This window comes from Pseudophryne corroboree, unplaced genomic scaffold (genome assembly GCF_028390025.1).
Source record: "Pseudophryne corroboree isolate aPseCor3 unplaced genomic scaffold, aPseCor3.hap2 scaffold_1533, whole genome shotgun sequence".
NCBI classification, from domain to species: Eukaryota; Metazoa; Chordata; class Amphibia; order Anura; family Myobatrachidae; genus Pseudophryne; species Pseudophryne corroboree.
In genome coordinates, this window is record NW_026968165.1 from 52,423 (window position 1) to 68,124 (window position 15,702).

General features: G+C 43.8%; 1 non-coding gene across 1 annotated transcript; it reads left to right on the top strand.

The window, feature by feature from the left end:
* The first annotated feature begins 12,125 nt into the window (after window positions 1–12,125).
* On the top strand, window positions 12,126–12,199 carry TRNAN-AUU (transfer RNA asparagine (anticodon AUU)). Its single transcript has one exon. It is a non-coding gene; the product is annotated as a tRNA-Asn (tRNA).
* Window positions 12,200–15,702: the final 3,503 nt, after the last annotated feature.

Genomic DNA, 15,702 nt, shown 5'->3' on the forward strand with positions numbered 1-15,702 from the left:
ACAGATGTGTACAACAAAGATAACGTAAAAAGAATAAATTTACAGTTAAAGGAGTATTTCCCAGCTGTAGCCAAATGGAATAGAATTTTTTCCATTAAACAAAAAGAGACAGAAACAGCTGCTGATTATTTTCACCGGGCATTATTAGAAATGGCAAAGTACACTGGCATAGAGGACATTAGGACCAATGCAAACCATCAAGAAGTAGCAGTATCTGTGCTAATGGATGGTTTAAAAGAAGCATTAAAGACAAGGGTACAGACCACGCAACCATGTTGGCGAGGTCTGTCAGTGGCTACTTTGAGAGAGGCTGCTATTGATCACGACCGGAATATCACCAGACACAGGGAGTCGCAAGGTGATAAGTTAATGTCAGTAAGTATACAGGCCCTGACCACAAAACAGCCTGTGTTTATATCACCAAACCCTGTGGGTAAGTCAAATGTGGTAACATGTTATTTTTGTCATAAACAGGGACACATAGCACGAGACTGTAGAGCGAAAAATTCGCAAAGATCTTACCAACCCCCTAGACAACGACACGACACACGACATTGGGAGCAAGGTCCGCAGAGACGGAGTTATGAGCCACATGCAGGAGAAACAAAAAGATACCCCCCGAACAGAGACTGGCAAACTCCTGGCAGTTCCCATTTAACCCCTTCACAAGTAGTTGCTGCCAGCGGGATTCAGGGAGGTCACCATACCCAATAGGGGTGTGGCCATACCTGTAATCTGCAGCCAGTAAAATTGATTGCAAGCCTTGGGAGTGAACCTTAAATTGCAATCAATGTAGCTGGTAAATCATTAAACTTTCTTGTAGACACAGGGGCGGCCAAATCAGTGATAAATTCGACAGTGGGCATGAGAATCACTGGTAAGACAATTCCAGCCATAGGGGTAACGGGAGTAGTCCAGCATTACCCTGTTAGCAAACCAGCCGAGATTACAGTAGGGCCTTTACATACCAAGCATTCCTTTTTGCTGGCTGCATCGGCACCGACTAATCTCCTGGGAAGAGACTTATTGTGTAAAATGGGGTGCGTCATTTATTGTACTCCTGAAGGTGTATTCTTGGACATACCTGAGAATCACGCTCAGGAAGTGCGAGACATGTTAGACTCCCCATCAAAATTAATGTCACATACCATTATGACAAATAGGACTCCATCCCAAGTAGAAGAAATGACATCCCAGATACCAGAGTCACTTTGGACTAAAGATGGACAGGACACTGGATTAATGGCAAACGTAGCTCCAGTAGTTGTACAAGTAAAAGATGGTAGGATAGCTCCAAAAATCCCACAGTACCCTCTGAAGCCAGAGGTGGAGTTAGGAGTGTATCCCGTAATAGAGCGCTTGCTACAACAGGGTATTCTGGTAAGAACGTCCAGCACTGCCAATAGTCCCATCTTCCCTGTGAAAAAGAGTGGGGGGAGGGGTTACCGGCTAGTGCAGGATCTAAGGGGGATCAACAAAATAGTTGAGAGTCAGTTCCCCGTAGTGCCAAATCCAGCTGTCATCCTTATGCAAATCCCTCCCACTGCGAAATTTTTCACTGTTATTGACCTCTGCTCCGCTTTCTTTTCGGTACCTCTGCACCCTGACAGCCAATATTTGTTTGCATTCACATACAGAGGAGTCCAATACACATGGACTCGATTACCACAAGGTTTCATAGACAGTCCAAGTATATTTTCCCAGGCTTTGCATGATTGTTTACAGTCTTTCCAACCAGAGAGTGGATCAGTATTAATACAGTACGTGGATGATCTACTACTGTGTTCTGATTCATTGGAAGCATCCCTGAAGGATACGAAACAGCTCCTGTTTCATCTTTCAGACACAGGACACAAGGTTTCCAAAGACAAGTTGCAATTATGCCAAACTAAGGTAAAATATTTGGGACACTGTCTAACACAAGGACTGAGACACCTGACCACTGATAGAATTCAAGCAATTAGAGACATGACTCTGCCAAAAACCCAGCAACAGATCAGAACATTTTTAGGAATGTGTGGGTATTGCCGTAACTGGATCCCAGGGTTTTCCATTCTAGCGTTACCTCTGCAGGAGATGGTCTCCTCAAACAAACCTGATCGGATTTCGCATACAGACGAGTCCGAGATGGCATTTGAGAGACTTAAACAGTGCCTAACGCAGGCACCAGCATTAGGTATGCCAGACTATGGGAAACCCTTTGAGCTGTACGGAACAGAAAGTGCTGGTTGCGCGGCAGGCGTCTTAACCCAAAAGCACGGTGATGCCAGCAGGCCAGTAGCATACTACAGCGCTCAGCTAGACACGGTAGCGCGATCCCTCCCCACATGCTTGCGAAGCGTCGCTGCGATAGCATTGCTAGTAACGAAAAGCGAAGATGTAGTGCTAGGTCACAACCTCACAATTCATACACCACATGCAGTGTCAGCCTTGCTAAATTCTGCCCAAACCAGGCACGTCTCATCAGCGCGGTTTACAAGATGGGAATTGGCACTAATGGCCCCCGTAAACATCACCATAAGGAGATGCAGTGCATTAAATCCTGCAACATATCTCCCAGGTGTGCCTGGACAGGCACAAAGGGTGGAGGATGAGAGTGGTGGGGAAGGAGAATTTAACACACAGGAGGACACACATGATTGTATGGAATATTTGACCCAAAATTTTACCGCAAGGCCTGACATCAGTGACAACCCGCTGAAAAATGTAGATCTAACTTTCTACACGGACGGTAGTTGTCACAGACAGTCAGACTCGGGAGACTTGTGTACTGGATACGCAGTCGTAGATGACCAAGGCACCATAGAAGTGGAACCGCTAGGCCCACCTCACTCAGCCCAGGTTGCTGAACTGGTCGCCCTAACCAGAGCATGTGAATTGACTAAGGGCAAATCAGCCAATATCTACACCGACTCTAGATACGCATTCGGGGTAGTCCATGATTTCGGAGCCCTATGGCGCCTCAGAAATTTCATGACGGCAGCTGGTACACCGGTAGCGCATGCAGCTCACATCAAAAGGCTTCTAACAGCGATACAGGAACCCGACAGAGTGGCTGTTATCAAGTGTAAAGCACACACATATAGCCAGGACCCAGTATCACTTGGTAACAGCCGAGCAGACGAAGCAGCTAAGTTAGCAGCTGGTACCCCCAGACAGACAGACACCACACAACTGATGGTATTTAATACCATCAACACACAGAAGTTGTGTGAAATGCAAAATTTGTGTTCCATACAGGAAAAGGCAGTCTGGAAGGCGAAGGGATATGGCCAGGAGTCCTCAGGACTCTGGACGGATGGACAAGGTAAACCGGTGGCCCCCAGAGCATATCTTCCATGTTTAGCTGAGGCAGCTCACGGGCTGACTCATCTGGGCAAGGAAGGAAAGTGCAAGTTGGTAAGAGCATATTGGTGCGCCCCAGGATTTTCATCTCATGCAAGTAAGAGAGCAATGTCATGCCTTACCTGTTTGAGAAAGAATATCGGAAAGGCAATACCAACAGAACCATCTCATATCCCACCTGCAGGCGGTCCTTTCCAGGCAATACAGATTGACTTCATTCAATTACCCCCTTGTCGAAATTTGAAATATGTACTTGTTTGTATAGATGTGTTCTCAAATTGGGTTGAAGCATTCCCGGCGGCCACAAATACCGCTATGTTTACTGCTAAGAAAATTGTGCAGGAATTTGTATGTAGATATGGTATCCCTAGAATTATCGAAAGTGATAGGGGTACCCATTTTACAGGTGATGTCTTTCAAGGAATGTGTAAGTTGATGGGAATTGATAGCAAGCTGCACACTCCATACCGTCCACAGGCGAGTGCGAAGGTGGAAAGAGTGAATAGCACTATTAAAAATAATTTGAGCAAAGTTATGGCAGAAACAGGATTGACATGGCAAGAAGCTTTACCCATTGTACTGTACAGCATCAGAACCACTCCCAGGTCCCCTCTTAATCTGTCCCCTTTTGAAATCTTGTTTGGTCGACAACCGCATGTTATGATTAACCCTCAGGATGATTTGAAGTGTAACAATGAAGTGACTGTAAAGTACCTGGTTAATATGAGTAAACAGCTAAGGAATCAAAATAATAATTTGAAGTTGGTGATTCCTGATTTACCAGATAGTAATTGTCATGACATTGAACCTGGGGAGTATGTAATGATACGAAATTTTCTACGCTCAGGTTGCCTTATTGACAGATGGGAAGGACCATACCAAGTCTTATTGACTAGCACTACAGCATTGAAAGTTGCCGAGAGAGAGACTTGGGTTCATTCGTCCCATTGTAAGAAGGTTGCTGATCCAGAGAGGTCCCGTGATAAGGAACAGACGGTAGAGGACGTTGTATCACTGGAGTGTCTGTTCCAGGAGGACTGAGGCGGCACCTGAGCATTGAAAATCACAAGATCAAAAGCAGTTGTCGATTCCCTGTTCCCTTTTATTGTTTTTCTCCAACTTCCCATCCCCTCTCCCTCAAATTATTTTCCCCCCCTTCTCATTCTTCTTCGTTTCCTCCTATAAGATGGACTTGCCCCAAGAGACTGTGATCCGGATTTTCCTGTTGACCATGATGTTGACCAGAGCAGTCTGTTCCGGCGAGAGTACCATGGAGGTCGAGAGAGGTTCTGGAATGGGTTCTGATGACAGAGATGGAGGCGTAGTTTTCCGAGAACAACATAATCAACAAGCAAAGGCGAGTATCAGAAAACGATCCGATAGCATTGACAATAGAAGGAATTGTGAAGGATTGTTAGCTGAAGAAAACTGTATCTGTAGGCTCTGTGACAACGTAGTCGAGGATGGGTGCATTAAGAAATGCCAATCCAGTTTTAATATCCACATGGACCGGCATCCCTTGAGTGACTATCACTCCTTAGTGGGTAGCGTGTTAAATCAAACAGATTGTTGGGTATGCTCTCAAGTACCTCAAGGTCATAGCAAATCAGGACTAGTACCATTTCCTTTAACGATAGGGGAGGTACTTGAGCTAAGTGGTGGGAGACCGGTGGACAGGAGGTTTAATATCTCCAGTCCTCCTAGTTTGAAGCTCCACCAATATCATGTGGATAGATCCCTCATATGTTTTAACATTTCCAATCCCCGAAAGCCGGGAAATTGGGAAGTGTCATGGAGTAACCAAACCATGACCTTTTCATATAGAGCAGATAGAATGCCGACAGATACAGAGCTTATACGCCACATAGCCAGTAGAGGAAAATCTTTCCGGTATAGGTATACCCTAGGAAGTAGGATTACGAGAGTTGGAGAGGTATCACCAGGATACTGTGCACATATCGTACAAGCTGATACGTGTACTAGACAGATGGGAGAATTAGGGTTAGGAGATTTCACATGGAAAATGTGTAATATGGTTATGTCCTACTCCGTCCCATATGTTCTCCCCGATGATGCATATTTCATATGCGGGAGGAAGGCGTATAAGTGGCTTGCCCCAAACTCTGAAGGATTGTGTTATATTGGAAAAGTATTGCCTGAGGTAATGACTGTATCACATGCCAAAATGAAAGACATACACCGTGTTGCCCAAACTCCTTATACTCACACCCATTACGAGCACGTAGTTAAACGGCACCTGATAGAAAGAACAGAGCACCCGGCCTCTGACATGATCCATGAATCCACCGGGATTCAGTTTCTACTTGCGTTAGACCTCACTCGCACCGCCAGAGGAGTGTTGAATTATAAATACATATCTGCGCTCGCAAATTTGTTAGACAATATCACAGAAATGTATGATGACACGTTTAGGTATACTGGAAGAGAACTTCAAGCTTATAAAACAGAACTAGTTCAGCATAGAATGATTCTCAATTATCTCACAGCAGTAACAGGTGAATATTGTGTCACACTGGCAACGCAGTACGGCGTGAAATGCTGCACATATATAACGAATAGTACCGAGGACCCGGTCGAGGTCATAGACCAAAAGATGGACGATATTCTCCAATTGAAGTGGGAATTTCGCAGGAGACACAATCTCACCCTTGCTGCTGTGAGTAATGAGCTGACTAGTTGGGTGTCATGGTTGAACCCGCGAAATTGGTTCTCCGGTTTAGGAGAATGGGCTCAAGGAGTTATAACGGATGTAGGGAAGTTTCTCCTATGTATCTTAGGTGTTATCATAACGATTGGCTTGATATTTAGATGCGGTCAGGCTTTAACGAAGTGCAAACGAAGTACCAGGGTGATGAGTTTAAGGAGTGAGGGAATTGTAATGCGATTTCTACGGTCCGTTTCTTTCACCTGTTTTTCCGTTTTCCTCTGAGGTAAAAAGACCCACTTGGACGAGGAATTTGATGAGCCGATATACAGACAACAGATGGATTAAAGAAGAAGTTTTGACAACCTTATACACAGATTTTTGATGAACTATGCCATAGATCCCCAGTTTCCCTAGAAATTTTAAAATTACGCTAGCCCAACACTTTTGTAAATCTATGGACATTGACAAAGCTTTTTGCTCGCACCTTATGGGCAAAAGCACAAAGAAGACTGCATTCAACAGACACCAAACAAGACCTCAATCGACGAATGTTCATTAACCTGACATAGAATACCACTGCATTTACCGTAATTATGTATTTTCTTCATCTCTACAACCTTCAGGTAATTACACACATAGTATAGGGAATACAGGCACAGATATCAGCAATCACATATTCCCCCATTCATGTATCATCAACTAAAATGTGCTCCCCATTTTTGTTACAACCAAAATCCGAAAAAAGCTCGGTAAAGTTTGACAGCCCATCCACAGACCCGTACCACGGGATAAGAAGGAATTCAAATGTATACTTCGCAATACCTCGAAGCTTGATTTAAAACACGTACGGCACGATGATACATGACCCCCCAAACATGGATTCATACACACATGCTTCTGCTATCTCACTAGGTCATACCCTTTTCCTACCTTCTCCTCTCCTCCCCTACCCAACCATGTAAATGTATTAACCCCTGACATATATTTTTCTCTTTTTGAAATGTTTTAGGAAGTGGCAGTTATTGTTGACTGCCAAAGGGTGGACTGTCAAAGTCAGAAAAATATCACGATGCACACTGCCATATTTGCACCTCATATGTGTCCCTGCTGCGCATGCGTGCGCTCTCCCGTGCGTGCGCATACTCGCTGTTGCGGGCACCCGCAGGCGCACGGTATGCACATTTACGGTAGAGATTGTGTGCGTCTAGCGGGCGACTCTTTCGTTACATATTTTCACCATATAATGCATTTTGTAGATTATGGTCCCTTTGATAGATTCTGAAAGTTTAGTTAATGTAGTATGTTCCTGGACAGAGAGATCCCTCATTGTTTGATACGAAGGGTCAGACAGGAGTAATACAGTGGTGTTTAGTATCCATCGGAAGAGTATTTAATTAGCAATATTCCGGTGTTGGTTTGAAGCGGATCAATCGCTCGTGCGAATAGTTATGGACATAAGAAGTTTATGAACATTTACTGTATTTGCACTTACTTATCCATGCGGCGGGAAACCCAGTTTCCCTCCCACCTGAGCTGTTGGAAATAGTCACAGCCCACCTGTATGAATCAACCTATGACCTTTTGTTATAATGCGAAGACGAATTCCTGTGTCCAATGAACAATGAGATTGTAGGGACCATTGAATTGTATTGTGTGTGGGGCATAAATAGACAGGCCGATCACATCCAGCACTCACTCTTCATCGGTTATCATTGCTGAAAATCGGGAGCTGGATGTCCAGAGGCGCATGCGATCGTTTCCTTTGTGCGTAAGTTTTCTCCGTAATCATATTGTCTTTTCTTGTTATTATGGGCCATATCTTTCTCTCTCTCTCTTCTCTTTCTCTCATTTTCTCTTAAACGTACTTGTATTGTATTTACTGTGTAGTTACCTGGTTAGTTAGTCTATGTTATATTGTAGTGTATGACTTGTATTGTATTAATTCTTTTGCAAGTATAACATTCATAATATATATATTAGGCGTTGGACCCTAAGCACGGTATTTGTGTATTTCTTATAGTGTTAAGTATTCTCAGAGCGTCGGTGACGCTCGAACAGCTTTTGAGTTAATAAGGTTATACAGTGTTGCATTTACACCCTATCTCTACACTAAGGTTTTACAGCAAATTACATTGTTTGTGGTTTAGACATAAAGGTTTAACATTGTGAGCGTCGGCGCCGCTCGTGATCTCCTCGTGGTCTCGAGCGTCCGCTACGCTGATAGCGTAGCATTACGGTAGTCGCTCACCTATAAGTGTGCCCGATACCAACAGCGTATTCTCATGAGCGTCTGTATCGCTCGAGCAGCCCGCTCCCGATACAGCGTCCGTTACGCTATAGCGAACCATTACGTTAGTCAGCAGCCAATAGCGTGCCTGCCTGTGATCTCTTGGCCGTGAGCGAACGTGACGCTTGAGCGTCTCGACCACGGCTAAGCGATTGTTACGCAACGAGCGTACCCTTACGGTACTCCATACGCAAATAGCGTACAGTGTTCTTAGACCTCACAAAGGGTTTTAAATAAGATAAATATTTAGCTTTATCAAAGCGCACTGTCAGCAGTGTTCATTCCGGGAGTGGACAACTGGGATGCAGACTTCCTCAGCAGACACGACCTACATCCAGGAGAGTGGGGACTCCATCAGGAAGTCTTCGCACAGATTGCAAGTCGGTGGGGACTGTTCCAGATAGACATGATGGCGTCCCGCCTCAACAAAAAGCTACAGAGGTATTGCACCAGGTAAAGAGACCCTCGGGCAGTAGCTGTAGACGCCCTAGTGACACCGTGGGTGTTCCGGTCGGTCTATGTATTTCCTCCTCTACCTCTCATACCCAAGGTGTTGATAATAGTAAGAAAAAGAGGAGTAAGAACAATTCTCATTGTTCCAGATTGGCCGCGAAGGACCTGGTATCCAGATCTGCAGGAAATGCTCACAGAAGATCCGTGGCCACTTCCTCTAAGACAGGACCTGTTGCAACAGGGGCCCTGTCTGTTCCAAGACTTACCGCGGCTGCGTTTGACGGCATGGCGGTTGAACGCCGGATCCTAGCGGAAAAGGGTATTCCAGATGAGGTCATTCCTACGCTAATAAAGGCTAGGAAGGACGTGACATCTAAACATTATCACTGTATATGGCGAAAATATGTTTCTTTGTGTGAGGCCAGGAATGCTCATACGTAAGAATTCCACCTGGGCCACTTCCTTCACTTCCTACAAACTGGAGTGAATTTGGGCCTAAAATAAGGCTCTATTAAGGTTCAGATTTTGGCCTTATCCATTTTCTTTCAAAAGGAATTGGCCTCTCTTCCTGAAGTAAGTACAAACTTTTGTGAAGGGAGTACTGCATATTCAGCCTCCTTTTGTACCTCCGGTGGTCCCTTGGGACCTTAACGTGGTGTTAAGGTTATGGTTTGAACCACTTAAAATGGTGGAGTTTAAATATCTCACTTGGAAGGTGGTCATGTTATTAGCCTTGGCTTCCGCTAGGTGAGTGTCGGAATTAGCAGCTTTATCACATAAAATCCCCTATCTGGTTTTCCATATGGATAGAGCGGAATTGCAGACCCGTCCTCAATTCCTGCTAAAAGTGGACTCATCCTTTCATATGAACCAACCTATTGTGGTGCCTGTGGCTACGCGTGACTTGGAGGATTCCGAGTCCCTTGATGTGGTCAGGGCTTTGAAAATTTACGTGGCCAGAACGGCTAGAGTCAGAAAAACAGAAGCACTGTTTGTCCTGTATGCAGCCAACAAGATTGGCACCCCTGCTTCAAATCAGACTATTGCTCTCTGGATCTGTAACACGATTCAGCAGGCGCATTCTATGGCGGGATTGCCGTTGCCTAATTCAGTCAAGGCCCATTCCACTAGGAAGGTGGGCTCTTCTTGGGCAGCTGCCCGAGGGGTCTCGGCACTACAGCTGTGCCGAGCTGCTACTTGGTCGGGTTCAAACACCTTTGCAAAGTTCTATAAGTTTGATACCCTGGCTGAGGAGGACCTCCTGTTTGCTCAATCGGTGCTGCAGAGTCATCCGCAGGAGCCCGTTTGGGAGCTTTGGTATAATCCCCATGGTCCTTACGGAGTCCCCAGCATCCTCTAGGACGTAAGAGAAAATAAGATTTTAAACCTACCGGTAAATCTTTTTCTCGTAGTCCGTAGAGGATGCTGGGTGCCCGTCCCAAGTGCGGACTACTTCTGCAAGACTTGTATATAGTTATTGCTTACATAAGGGTTATATGTTAGTTTTCATCGGTCTTGGACTGATGCTATGTTGTTTTCATACTGTTAACTGGGTTGTATATCACAAGTTATACGGTGTGATTGGTGTGGCTGGTATGAATCTTGACCTTGGATTAACAAAAATCATTTCCTCGTACTGTCCGTCTCCTCTGGGCACAGTTTCTCTAACTGAGGTATGGAGGAGGGGCATAGAGGGAGGAGCCAGTGCACACCCAGATCTAAAGTCTTTCTTAAAGTGCCCATGTCTGCTGCGGAGCCCGTCTATCCCCCATGGTCCTTACGGAGTCCCCATCATCCTCTACGGACTACGAGAAAAAAAATTTACCGGTAGGTTTAAAATGTTATTTTTTTCTCTGCAACCCACTGCTAAATTGTGCTTCCTAGCTGTTTTTTATAAAATCACTTAATTAAATCTAACTCTGATTACGTCAGAGAAGGCCAGGTACCCTACACCATAAGAGGGGGTTTGAAATTTTGACTTGTCTACTTAAAGATCACCAAAATCTGATCACAAGGTCAATTACATCCCTGGGTGGGATTGAACCACCAACCTTTTGGTTAATAGCCCATGTAAGTGAAAGAGATCCTGAAGCACTCACTCATCATGGGAAAGTACCAATGTGTTTCTTACAAAAATTCTCCAGATTATTGACTTTTTAAAGTTTTTCTAGGAAACGTTCTAGATAAATGCTTATTAGCCTTTGTCAGTATCTACTTTTGCAAGGTGTCTATGTGGCGCAATCGGTTAGCATGTTTGGCTATTAACCAAAAGGTTGGTGGTTCAATCCCACCCAGGGATGTAATTGACCTTGTAATCAGATTTTGGTGATCTTTAAATAGACAAGTCAAAAATTCAAACCCCCTCTTATGGTGTAGGGTACCTGGCCTTCTCTGATGTAATCAGAGTTAGATTTGATTAAGTGATTTTATAAAAAAACAGCTAGGAAGCACAATTTAGCAGTGGGTTGCAGAGAAAAAAAATTATGCTGGCAGAAAAGTCCAATTTAGTGACGAAACAGCTCTTCATTTTCTGATTTTATGTTTATGCTAACAAATTTGCTCTCTGAAAAGTGTCCACAAAGCCAAGTCTCTGATTAACACCTTTGTAGGGATGGTTTTTCACCTATTACTGAATTAAACTTGCTTCATTGGAAAGGCAGCAAGATGCATCCTCATTTCAATGTCTACTGAAATAATACAGGTTGACACCAGGAAACATAAACGTCACTGCATCCTTGCTGCTTCCTCATGGGGAAGTCTGTTTAATGTGAAAACAAGGTGATATCTAATCAGCACACAGGTAAGGAATTAAGAAAATCTTTCTTTATGGGTGAAGATGTTTCTCACAAAATTGTTGCACCAAAGCATCATTGAAATTCAAGCTGGAAAGATGATTTTAATATATCACTTGTACATTTTGTACTGCTCTTCTGGTGACAATGTAGTTTGTTTTTGTCCATTACCATTTTAATAATAGGGTAAAGAAAATTAAGTGGATTTTTTAAAGAAAACAATACTGTCAATATACTATTAAAACAAATTAAAATGGTAAAAGTTATTGTACTTTAAGTAAAAATAAAAGAGCCAAAATATCAATCCCAGTTTTGGATTACTTTAATTAACAAAAAACAATGCATATAGCAGAGGATAGTTTCAATCTGCCTACCTCTGGGTTATGGGCCCAGCATGCTTCCGTTGCAGTACTCTGCTGCTCATGTAAGTGCAAGAGATCCTGAAGCACTCACTCATCATGGGAAAGTACCAATGTGTTTCTTACAAAAACTCTCCAGATTATTGACTTTTTAAAGTTTTTCTAGGAAACGTTCTAAATGAATGCTTATTAGCCTTTGTCAGTATATACTTTTACGAGGTGTCTCTGTGGTGCAATCGGTTAGCATGTTTGGCTATTAACCAAAAGATTGGTGGTTCAATCCCACCCAGGGATGTAATTGACCTTGTGATCAGATTTTGGTGATCTTTAAGTAGACAAGTCAAAATTTCAAACCCCCTCTTATGGTGTAGGGTACCTGGCCTTCTCTGATGTAATCAGAGTTAGATTTGATTAAGTTATTTTATAAAAAACAGCTAGGAAGCACAATTTAGCAGTGGGTTGCAGAGAAAAAAAAATTATGCTGGCAGAAAAGTCCAATTGAGTGATTAAACAGCTCTTCATTTTCTGACTTTATTTTTATGCTAACAAATTTGCTCTCTGAAAAGTGTCCACAAAGCCAAGTCTCTTATTAACACCTTTGTAGGAATGTTTTTTCACCTATTACTGAATTAAACTTGCTACATTGGAAAGGCAGCAAGATGCATCCTCATTTCAAATTCTACTGAAATAATACAGGTTGACACCAGGAAACATAAACGTTACTGCATCCTTGCTGCTTTCTCATGTGGAAGTCTGTTTAATGTGAAAACAAGGTAATATCTAATCAGCACACAGATAAGGAATTAAGAAAATCTTTCTTTATGGGTGAAGATGTTTCTCACAAAATTGTTGTCCCAATGCATCATTGAAATTCAAGATGGAAGATGATTTTAATATATCACTTGTACATTTTGCATTGCTCTTCTGGTGACAATGTAGTTTGTTTTTGTCAATTACCATTTCAGGAATAGGGTAAAGAATATTAAGTGGATTTTTTAAAGAAAACAATGCTGATAATATACTATTAAAACAAATTAAAATGATAAAAGTTATTGTACTTTAAGTAAAAATAAAAGAGCCAAAATATCAATCCCAGTTTTTGATTACTTTAATTATAAAAAAAAAATGCACATAGCAGAGGATAGTTTCGATTAATCGACCTCTGGGTTATGGGCCCAGCATCCTTCCATTGCACTACTCTGCTGCTCATGGAAGTCCGAGAGATCCTGAAGACTAAATTGATTAAAGGCCTAAAAGTACTGGACTATAAGGAAAGACTTACTAGGCTGAATATGTATACACTAGAAAAGAGGTGCCTAAGAGGATATATTATTAATATCTTCAAATATGTAAAGATACATAACAAAGAGTTATCAGAGGAATTATTTATTAAAAGAACACGTGGTCACTCGCTGCGACTGGAGGAAAGTTCAGAATGCAATGGAGGAAAGGGTTCTTCACTGTTAGGGCAATCAGGATGTGGAATTCCCTGCCAGGGAAGGTGGTAATGGCGGACTCTGTAATTGGATTTAAAAAAGGAATGGATACATTTCTGAATGAAAAAGCTATCCAAGGTTATAATACTTAAAATATCAACATGGTTAATCCGGGGGTAACATGAGTTATAGTAGCTAACTAGTCATAAAACATTATTCAGCAAGTATGTAGAATCATCACAACTTAAAACAGGTTGAACACGATGGGCAATTTGCCTCTATTCAACCTCAAAAACTATGTTACTATATGTTACTATATTACTGTAGTATACAGAACACCACAATGCAATGAGCAGTGATAGTGAGCACTGATGAGGATACTAGAACTGACACTGAGCAGCAAGATGCAGCACTGGACTATTAGTAATGTACTGTAGTATGCTGAGCACCACAATGCAGCACAAGACAATGAGCAGTGATACTGAGCACTGATGAGGATACTACTGAGAACTGACACTGAGCAGGAGAGACACACTACTAGTATTACTGAGCAGCAATAAGTAACCACTGATACTGAGCACTGATATTGAGATTTCCACTGAGAGAACATAGCCACGTCCTCTCCGCTCTCTCTTCAATGCACGAGTAAAAATGGCGGCAACGCGCAGCTCTATATATAATATCCGAATCTCGCGAGAATCCGACAGCGGGATGATGACATTTTCCCTTGTTCAGGTTTTCCGAGTCAGGCGGGAACAACCGAGCCTGCCTCAGACCAGTGTAAACCACGTGGAGTTCGTGGGGAATTCGGTTCTCGGAGAACCGAACCCGCTCCTCTCTACCTTATACCCATCAATTTTTTTTATTTTCAATCTAAGCCCCTGCAGTTTTCTGTAAGCATCTGCTTCGCTATGATGATCAACAAGTCACAAGGGCAAACACTCAGGGCTTGAGGCATAGATCTTTGGACCAGCTGCTACAAGCATGGCAGAGGTGTCACTATCACTGGTGACCCCCAGAGAGGTGGCGAGGGAGATTGTAATGCAGTGCGTGCAAATAAGCAGCGCAATGGTAAAAAGGAGGCATGATTTCATAGGTAGGGGCGTGGCCTGGTGGCCTGAATCTACATTTTGTTGCTCCGGGTGTCCCGGGGGTTGGGGGCTGCACCCGGGGACTAGTGTGTAAGCGGTGCTGGCTCCTGCACAGTGACAGGGCATGGCCACCCAGTATGACACCTCCCTTTTTTACCATGCTATAATTGCAGTCGCACTGCAGTTCAGCGTGATCATAAACAATGGTGTAGCCTCCTGCTGGTGCAGACTGTATGTGCGCGCAGGAAGCCGCCACCATTTTTGTGATCACAGCGGCTGAATGTGATGTCATACAGCCGCTGTGACCACGCCCCCTGTGTCTCCTCCATTGCAGACCCCATTTTGAAGCCTTGCCCCCGCACTGCTCCATCCCTGACCTGGAAATGGAGTGTTGCTGACCCCACTCTCCCCCCCTGCCCCGATTGACAGGCAGAGGCGATCGCATGCAGGCACATGCGTATGCTCTTAGCAATTTTTGCAGTTGGATCGCTTATTGTGATTGCAATCCAACCTGAATCAGGCCCTATTACCTATCACAATGCGCTGCGGGCAGTACAAAATTGGGTTAATATAGGAGAAAAACCCCCAGACCTGTGCTCCTTAACTGTACCTGGTGGCTAGTGGAGCGGCTGCCCAGTAATCAGTGTCCACCCCAGTGCGCACACGGCCCACCCCCTACGGCCACGCTCCCCTTAATCAGCGGCCTCGTGATCCGGAAGGGCGGTGTGTGTGTGACTGACCTTAGGAAGAAACCGGAGCCTCCGCTGCAGTGACCCAGCAACCAGGGCACGGGAGTATACAGCGCCGCTGGGAGTGATGAAGCTGCAGTAAAGATGTCTATTAGACCTAGCCTGCTGCAGCCCTTGTAGATTCTCATAAAACAAGTTCTTCTTTTCTTGTCAAAATTAATAGCTAAGAATAGGCTGCCTGAGGCAGGCCCCTGTTAAGTGGCCTGCTACTGAAGGCACCAACTACAAACTGAGCTCCCTGTTCATGGAAGCGGGGTTATAGAGGAGGATGCGCTGAGCATCTTGGGAACAGTCAAAAGCTTTGAGCCGGTTGGTGCCTCAGATCAAGATCCTACTCTACACCCCAATGTGAATCCTTGTGGAGTCCAGTGTACCCCACAGAAGAAATTAATGTGTCACACCCATTGGCAGCAACCTTAGAATAGCTGCTGATGGGCACAATTGAGAAAGGAAGGGGGGGGGGGGCATTTGAATCCAGCAAATAGATGCAATTCAAATATGTAATTTGTACCTTCCTATTTT